Source organism: Dipodomys merriami, unplaced genomic scaffold (genome assembly GCF_024711535.1).
Source record: "Dipodomys merriami isolate MVZ:Mamm:240054 unplaced genomic scaffold, mDipMer1.0.p SCAF_151, whole genome shotgun sequence".
Lineage (NCBI taxonomy): Eukaryota > Metazoa > Chordata > Mammalia > Rodentia > Heteromyidae > Dipodomys > Dipodomys merriami.
The window spans coordinates 1624769-1633426 of record NW_027202838.1 but is presented as its reverse complement, the minus strand read 5'-3'; the positions used below and the strand labels follow the sequence as shown (position 1 = coordinate 1633426).

Sequence of the window (8658 nt, the reverse complement as noted above, 5' to 3'; positions counted from 1 at the left end):
CCCACACACACATAAATATTCCTAACCTTGCATTCTTGCTTTAGTGATGTATCAATATCAGTACAGTGTGTTCCTTCTGTGTTATTTATGGATATAGTGTATAAGAATATGTAAGAAAGGGCAAATGGTGGTACAGTCATGTGCTAAGGGTTTTGTAGATTTTATGACCAAAAGCACACCTTGTGAATGTGTGTGTGTGTGTGTGTGTGTGTGTGCGCATGCGTGTACACACACTGGTCCTGGGGCTTGATCTCAGAACTTGTAAGTACTATCCTTGTGAGAAAAGTTGTCTTTTCTATCAAATTGTTTTGCTGAAGGGTTCCTGATCTGGCCAGGTGGCTTGGTCCTTGTTAATTACATTTTAGTTAATGCATCCTTTTCCAGAGCACTTCAACACATCCTGATAGAAGCTCCTAGAATTTTAATTACATCCCGCTAATGAAGCCACCTCCTTTTGCAGATTTTGAATCTAAGCTCAGCCAATGGGAGCAGAGGGGCGGAGACAAAAAGGGAGCAGCCTGCATACTCTGTGTGCTTGCTTCCAAGAGTTTTGGTGCACCCTTCTACAAGAGTAAACTTTAACTTGCCAAGTTCCTTTAAAATCCATGTCTTTAGGGCTGGGAAGGTGGCTCAGTGGTAGAGCGCTTGCCTTGCATGCATGAGGCCCTGGGTTCGATTCCTCAGTACCACATAAGCAAAAAAAAGAAAAAATCTGGAAGTGGTGCTGTGGCTCAAAGTGGTAGAGTGCTAGCCTTGAGCTGAAGAGCTGAGGGACAGCGCCCAGGCCCAGAGTTCAGGCCCCATGACCAGACCCCCAAAAAATAAAATAAAATGAAATCCATGTCTTTATAGCCCAGCAATTTCTAACAGTCACTTAGCTTTTTCACTCGAGACTGGTGTATACCACTTGAGCCACAGTTGCACTTCTGGCTTTTTGGTGGTTAATTCTCACAGACTTTCCTCCTGGGATTGTTTTGAACTGCAATCCTCAAATCTCAGCCTCCTGAGTATTCAGGATTACAAGCGCAAGCCACCAGTGCTTGGCTAAAGTCTGTGGATAGGAGCAACAATTATCTTGAATAATACACAGAAAACAAAAAATATGTACTCTATAAGACATTGAGAATCAACAGAAACAAATCTGAAACTCAATTATCAAAAAATTGGTGATTGTGGACCTCTGTTTTATTGGAGTTTATCTTGTTGAGAATTCACACACTCTCCTATCCTCATCAAGTGAGAGAACAAAATGAAGAGGCTTGCTGGATTAGCAAATTTACCAGGACACCAGTGGCTCACACCTGTAGTCCTAGTACTCAGGAGGCTGGTTCAAAGCCAGCCTGGGCAGAAAAGTCCGTGAGACACTTATCTCCAGTAAACTACACAGAGAATGCTAGAATTGGCACTGTGGTGTGGTAGAGGGCTAGCCTTGAGTACAAAGAGGCTCAGGGAGAGAACTCAGGCCCTGAGTTCCAGGACAGGCAAAAAATTAAAAAATTTACATATGTAAAAATAATCTAAATTAGCCAGGTGCTGGCAGCTCACACTTGTAATCTTAGCTATTCAGGAGGCTGAGATCTGAAGATCACAGTTCAAAGCCAGCCAGGGCAGAAAACTCCGTGAGACTCTTATCTCCAATAAAAACCACTAGAGAACCAGAAGTGGCTCAAGTGGTAGTGTGCTTGCCTTGAGCGGAAGAGCACAGGGACAGCACACAGGCCCAGAGTTCAAGCCTCACAACAACAACAACAAAAAAGATAATAATAATCTAAATTATTTGTAGTTTCTCTATCCAGCATTACATCTATTCATTTGTGCATCTTTTTATTTCTTTCTTTCCTTTTTTTTTGGTGCTGGTCCTGGGGCATAAGGTACTGAACTCAGATACTGAACCTAAGCTTTTTCTGATAAAAGGTAGTGCTCTACCTCTTGAGCTACAGAACCATTTCTGGCAATGTCTGAGTAGTTTATTGGGAGATCAGAGTCTCATGGACTTTTCTGCTCTGAACTTTTCTGACTTTTCTGTTTTGAACTGCAATCTTCAAATCTCAGCCTCCTGAGTAGCTAAGATTACAGGCATGAGCCACTGGCACCTGGCTTCAGTCTTTTTTCTTTGCTGCAGAATTCCTCTCATGTTGATCCTCATGCACTAAAAGACAATTCAATGTTACTGTCAACATGATGGCTTTTAAAATCAAATTTCCCTGCATACAGTCTAGAACCTTCTGTATCACAAGTCACTAACAAGTTATCTGAGATCTGATCATCAACACAAGGCAGGTGACACTTATCTGAGATCTGATCATCAACACAAGGCAGGTGACACTAGTAATATTTAGGAGCATTGTCCTGAGAATTAAAGAAGTAGTAAGGTGGGCACTAGTGGCCCGTGTCTGTAATCCTAGCTATTCAAGAGGCTAAGATTGAGAGGATTGTAGTTTGAGGCCTGACTGGGCAATAATGTCTGCAAGAATCCATCACGAAAATAACCAACAAAAAGCAAGGCTGGAGGAATGGTTCATATAGTAGTGTACCTAGCCACAAGCAGCAAATTCAAGCCCAGTTACTGGTTAAAAAAATAATAATAATTTTTACTCTTGAACCACTCAAATGCATATCCTGGAAAGCCTATTTTTAAATGGTTTTCCTAGATAATTAATATATAGGCAGGGATGAGAAGCTCTGTAGTAATGACCTTGATACTTAAAAGGTGTTTATTTTTTAATACATCATTGTTGTGCAATGCTTTTAAATAAGAGTAGACTATCAAAACCGGTTCATCAGTGAGATCTAGCTTTCACTGTCAACTATGTGTAGTTATTTCATTTATCATAATCCATGAGCTGGATAGTGTTTGGCAGTGTCTTTATATTTCAATTTATGTCACTTTCAGTATTTCGCTGTTCTGAGAAGCATTATGTATGGGCTTATGCATGTAAATATCTTTATAGCCACTCAACTATTTACCTAGGATAAATTCTGAGATGAGGAAGTGCTGGCTCGGAGGGTAATACACACTTTTAAGACTTTTGAACATGTCAAATTGCTTTCCTTAATGGAATGGTCAATAGCATTTGGGATGCATTAGAGCTACAAATAAGAAAAACGAACAGTTCAAATTGATTTAAACAATAAAGGGGATTTATGGACTCATAGAACTGGCAAGTATAGTGTTTAAGTGAATTTCAAGGCTAGCAGGATTCTGAATTTTAATAATATCATCAAGGATCTGTCTATATCATTTCATCTCTCCCCTTAGCCCTGTGCGGTACCAGACTTTTCTGGAGTTAAAATAGCTTTTTCTGTAGCCAGCAATTCCCAATGCCTATACAGGGAGAAAAGAAAACTCTCTAGAAATGAATGGGCCTGGGGAAAATTATAGTTGTTTTTGTTTCTGTCGGTTGTGGGGGCTTGAACTTGGGGCCTGAGTGCTGGCCCTGAGCTTTTTCTGCTCAAGGCTAGTCTTTGAGCCATAGTGACACTTCCAGTTTTCTGGTGGTTCATTGGAGATAAGAGTCTCATGGACCTTCCTGCCTAGGCTGGCTTTGGGCCATGATCCTCAGATCTCAGCCTCCTAAGTAGCTAGGATTACAGGTGTGAGCCATTGGTGTCTGGCTAAAAAGTTATGTTAAAGGAAGTAACTCTGGTCCAGAAAGACAAAAGATCACATGTTGTTTCTCATAGATGGAAGACAGACCTAATTTATAAATATATATAAGCACACACTGGGTCATGTGCATATACACACACACACACACACACACACACACACACACACACACACATACATAGATAGATAGATACATACTACAAATGTATTAACTAAAGTATATGGTATATCATTAACTGAAATATGTGGTATATGCAGGGGAGAATTCTTTGAACAACTAACAGAGTCTAACAAAATGAATAACAGGAAGCTAGAACTTGAGGTGGGGGGCAGGTAAATGAGGTGGTAGGATGTAGAGGGATGGAGAAAGGAAGGGTGGGGGAATGCAATCATCATATTCAATGTACACTGTGAAAATGGAACTATGTAACTTGGGTGGGGTTGGGAGAAATGAGAAGAATGATGGAAGGAATCACGTCGATCAAGATATCAAGATGGGCTGGGAAGGGAGGTGAAGGGTAAACAAAAGAGGAGGCTGCAATGCTTGGTAAGAAATGTATGCATTATCCTGCCAATGCAATTGTAACCCCTCTGTACAGTATGTTCTCAAATAAAATAAAATAAAATTAAAAAAAAAAAGATATCAAGATGCATTAGACAGCTGATAGCTGGTGGCTGTTGCCCATAATCCTAGCTACTCAGGAGGCTGAGATTTGAGGATAAAGGTTCCAAACTGGCCTGGGCAGGAAATTCCATGAGATTATCTCCAAATAAGCACAAGAAAACCAGCAGGGGAGCTGTGTAGCTCAAGGTGGCAGAGGGCTAGCCTTGAGCAAAGAAGCGACTAGGCTCTGAGTTCAAACCCCAAAACCAATATTTTTTTTTAAAAAAAGATGCCCTGTGCTCCTAAACTGGTATGTGGAATTGAAACCTCTTTGTACAACTACTTAAAGATAGATAAATAAATAAATCCAGGAGGAAGGCTCTTTCTTCCACATTAGGCCTCACATGGAATTGACTGATCAGAGATGGGATCATTCTTTTTTTTTTTTTTCAGAGATGGGATCATTCTAATTCACGTAAGCCCAGGCCCAGGCCCAGGCCCAGAGTTCAGGCCCCACGACCGGCGAAAAAAAAAGGAGGAGCCATTCCTTCCAGACCCTATAGCTTGCAGGAGTGACGTTCAGATGTACTGGGGAAAGGAGAAGGTGACTAGAGGAGGCACCTACAAAGCCCGTACTGGATGAGCAACATGTGAGAAAATAAAAACTTAGTGCTGCTTACACATTTGAAAAAAGGGAAGAAAATGGATTTGTGAGAAATGGGCCTAACATTCAATCACAAAAGTCTACCATAGGCAGTTTGAAGCTATTTCCACAGGTAGTAAATCCATTAGCAGGCCTTATGCCCAGGAATAGAAAGCAGATAGACTGTAGTGTATGTAGTATGTTACACTCACACAAGTGCTGTGGATGTAAAGAACTGTAGTATTGGGAGCTGGTGCGCCTGTAATCCTAGCTACTCACGAAATTGAGATCTAAGGATCAATGCTTAAAGCCAGCTCAGTTCCATGAGACTCTTATCTTCATTTAACCACCAGAAAACTGGAAGTGGTGCTGCTGCTCTAAGTGGTAGAGCACTCATCTTGAGCAAAAGAACTCAAGGACAACCCTGACGACCTGAGTTCAAGCCCCAGGACTGACAAAAAACAAAAAGAAAAAGAAAAAAAGAAAGATGTCTTGGAATAGGTAGATTAGTCAGGCAGAAGAAATCAGGAATAAACCTGAAAGATTTCTCTTAAAAAATAGAAAAAGAGGGCTGGGAAGGTGGCACAGTGGTAGAGCGCTTGCCTTGCATGCATGAGGCCCTGGGTTCAATTCCTCAGCAACACATAAGCAGAAAAAAAAAGCCGGAAGTGGTGCTATGGCTCAAGTGGTAGAATGCTAGCCTTGAGCTGAAGAGCTGAGGGACAGTGCCCAGGCCCAGAGTTCAGGCCCCATGACCGGACCCCCCACCCCCCCGCAAAAAAAGTAGAAAAATAGGGTTGGGAAGGTGGCTCAGTGGTAGAGTGCTTGCCTTGCATGCTCGAGACCCTGGGTTCGATTCCTCAACACCCATAAGCAGAAAAGGCCGGAAGTGGCGCTGTGGCTCAAGTGGTAGAGCGCTACCCTTGAGCTGAAGAGCTGAGGGACAGAGCCCAGGCCCAGAGATAGGCCCCACAACCAACAAAAAATAAATAAATAAAAAGGAGAGAGAGAGAGAGAGAGAGAGAGTGAGTATATGGATGATCTGAGAAAACTTCCCAAGCATTCTAACTTCCCTTTGACCCAGATAAGTTGGATAAAATGAAGGTAGGATAGTCCTAAATGTCTTCAGGTAATTTCTAACCTTTAGGTCAATTCCACACCCCATTAGCTAAAAGGGGATGACCCATTAAAAATATTATGGGTCCTGACCAATGAGCAAGTCAGCTTCCAAGCATCTCATTAGCATAAAAGTTAAATGACATCTATACAGATTAAAAGATTAAACCAGTTAGTTGGCCAACCCCTATCATGACCCCTCTCACCCAGCAAGAACGTTTTCTCTCTCCTCTTCTCACATGCATAAATTGAATACTTTTAACACTCACACCTTGCTGTCTGTGGATTTCATTCCTTGAGTTCGCCAGGCAGTGACACTGCAAGATAAGGATCTGCTGCAGTTCTAGTGGTGGCCACTGGGGGGGTGCAAGCACTAGCAGGCATTGTCTGCTGCTGGGCTGAAGGTGGTGACATAATTGGGCCTCTGTGCCTATGAAGGAAAGAGCAGGCAAGAAAAGTCAGTGTTCTAGGCTGTCAATATTCACGTGGCTAGAACTGAGCTTGTAGCTTTAAGTCTAAGGTTAAAAAACTTCTATGAGAACTTCTTGATGTTTATGGTACCTTGCGCATTTCCCTCTTGAAATAGCAATGGCTCTTATTTTGAGTTTATCATGTGTCAGAATTTTCTAGAAACATATCCCAAATGGGCCCACCTGTACTTCTATCCCCTGTTCCCAGGCAAGGTTGTTTAGGCTGTTATTGCCTCCTTTTGAGAAATGTTGCCACTGTGTGTGTAGTCTTTCTTTCTTTTCCTTCTTTCCTTCTTTCTTTCTTTCTTTCTTTTTTTCCAGTTCTGGGGCTTGAACTCAGGACCTGGGCCCTGTCCCTAAGCTTCTTTATGCTCAAGGCTAGTGCTCTGCCACTTGAGCCGCAGCACAATTCCTGGATTTTTCTGAGCAGTTTATTGAAGAGTCTTAAGGACTTTCCTGTGCAAGCTGGCTTTGATCCTCAGATCTCAGCCTTCAGAGTAGGTAGGATTACAGGCCTGAGCCACTAAACACCTGGCCTATAGTCCTTTTATGACCTCAGAGAATAGCTTTGGGTCCAGCTAGCTGCTTATCAGCTCTGAAACTGCTGCAGGGAACAAAGCATTTGCTTTTCCTGTCCCATTTCAAGAGCCCTTGACCAGGTCATTATTAGGTCATTTATATGGCTCAAATACAGCAAAACTCTTTGACACCCCTCCCCCTTCCCTCTCTTCCTTGCTCAGGGCTACTTTCCTATCATGCATCATTAGGTCACATATCACCCAAACACAACAAAGCTCCTCTCTCTCTTTTTTCTCCCTCTCTCCTTCCCCATTTTCCTCCTTTCTCCAATCCCTCTCTCCCTTTCTTTTCTTTTCTTTTTTGCTGGTACTAAGATTTGAACTCAGGGCTGGGTGCTATCTCTTAGCATTTTTTATTCAAGGCTAGTACTCTGTCACTTGAGCCACTTCCAGCTCTTTCCTGGTTGATTGGAGATAGGAACATCATAGATTTCCCTGCTGCGGCTGGCTTTGAACCATGATCCTTAGAATTCAGCCTCCTATGGGCTGGGGAGGTGGCTCAGTGGTAGAGCGCTTGCCTTGCATGCATGAGGCCCTGGGTTCGATTCCCCAGCACCACATAAGCAAAAAGAAAAAAGCCGGAAGTGGCGCTGTGGCCCAATTGGTGGAGCGCTAGCCTTGAGCTAAAAGAGCTGAGGTACAGCGCCCAGGCCCAGAGTTCAGGCCCCACGACCGGAAAAAAAAAAAAAAAAAAAAAAGAATTCAGCCTCCTGATTAGCTAGGATGACAGGCATGAGCCATTGAAGGATGGCTATTCTTTGAAGAACCCTCAGTTCAGTTTCATTGGTACAATTTGATTAATATCCATCTTTTCACCATAGTGTGGGGTTCATAAGGGATCTTTTTAAACTACTGTGTCTTCAGTGTCCTTGACATTGTACTAACACCTGCTTTACTTATATCTTTAAATAAAATAACATTTAACTAAAAAAAAAAGCAACATATGTTCTTGAATTTGATTTTCATTACAACTATTTCTCATTTGCAATCATGCTTAAACATGTTTCTTGAAGTTAGGGAATACAGAGTTTTGCAATTGCATGTATGAAATTCACTCCCAAATGGTAACAGCTCCTCTCATTGCCATGAATATTTGATTACAGATGCCGTCAACTCACTCACAGAGCTAACCAGGTTCACTGGTTCCCACTGATGGACAGGTAGACTTAGGAAGGTACTCCCAATTGAGGAACATGTGTTTCTATCAGCTGCCAGATGGAAACCAGTGTGGAGACCCCATTTAAAGAAACATAGCAGACAGAGAAATCACAACAGCCAGGAGAAAATGACAAGGTGCACCAAGAGCAAGAAATGGGCTAAGTGGAATAAGGATGCTCCCAAGATATTCCCCATGCATGCAACTTTCCAACCATGGTCTGTAAGAGAGACAACCAATCAACAGGGTCCATGAAAAGGTAGATGGCCAATCAGTAAAATCCCCACTCCACCATATTGGCTCAGTAGCTGGAGCAATAGAACAGAATAGAACAGCAGCAGAGTACTAGCAAAAGTAGCTCTTTTGATTTGTTGTCCATTTGTTTTTGGTATATATTTTTTTAATGGTATCCTGATGCGGATGCTCAGTTCTTCCATTGTCCTACCTGAGTACATGCTTTTCCCAACCTGGGACTCCAAAA

At 42.3% G+C, this 8658-nt stretch overlaps 1 non-coding gene across 1 annotated transcript; it reads left to right on the top strand.

Moving 5' to 3' along the window:
• Window positions 1-7510: 7510 nt before the first annotated feature.
• Trnaa-ugc (transfer RNA alanine (anticodon UGC)) lies at window positions 7511-7579 on the top strand. Its single transcript has one exon. It is a non-coding gene; the product is annotated as a tRNA-Ala (tRNA).
• The last annotated feature ends 1079 nt before the right edge of the window (window positions 7580-8658 follow it).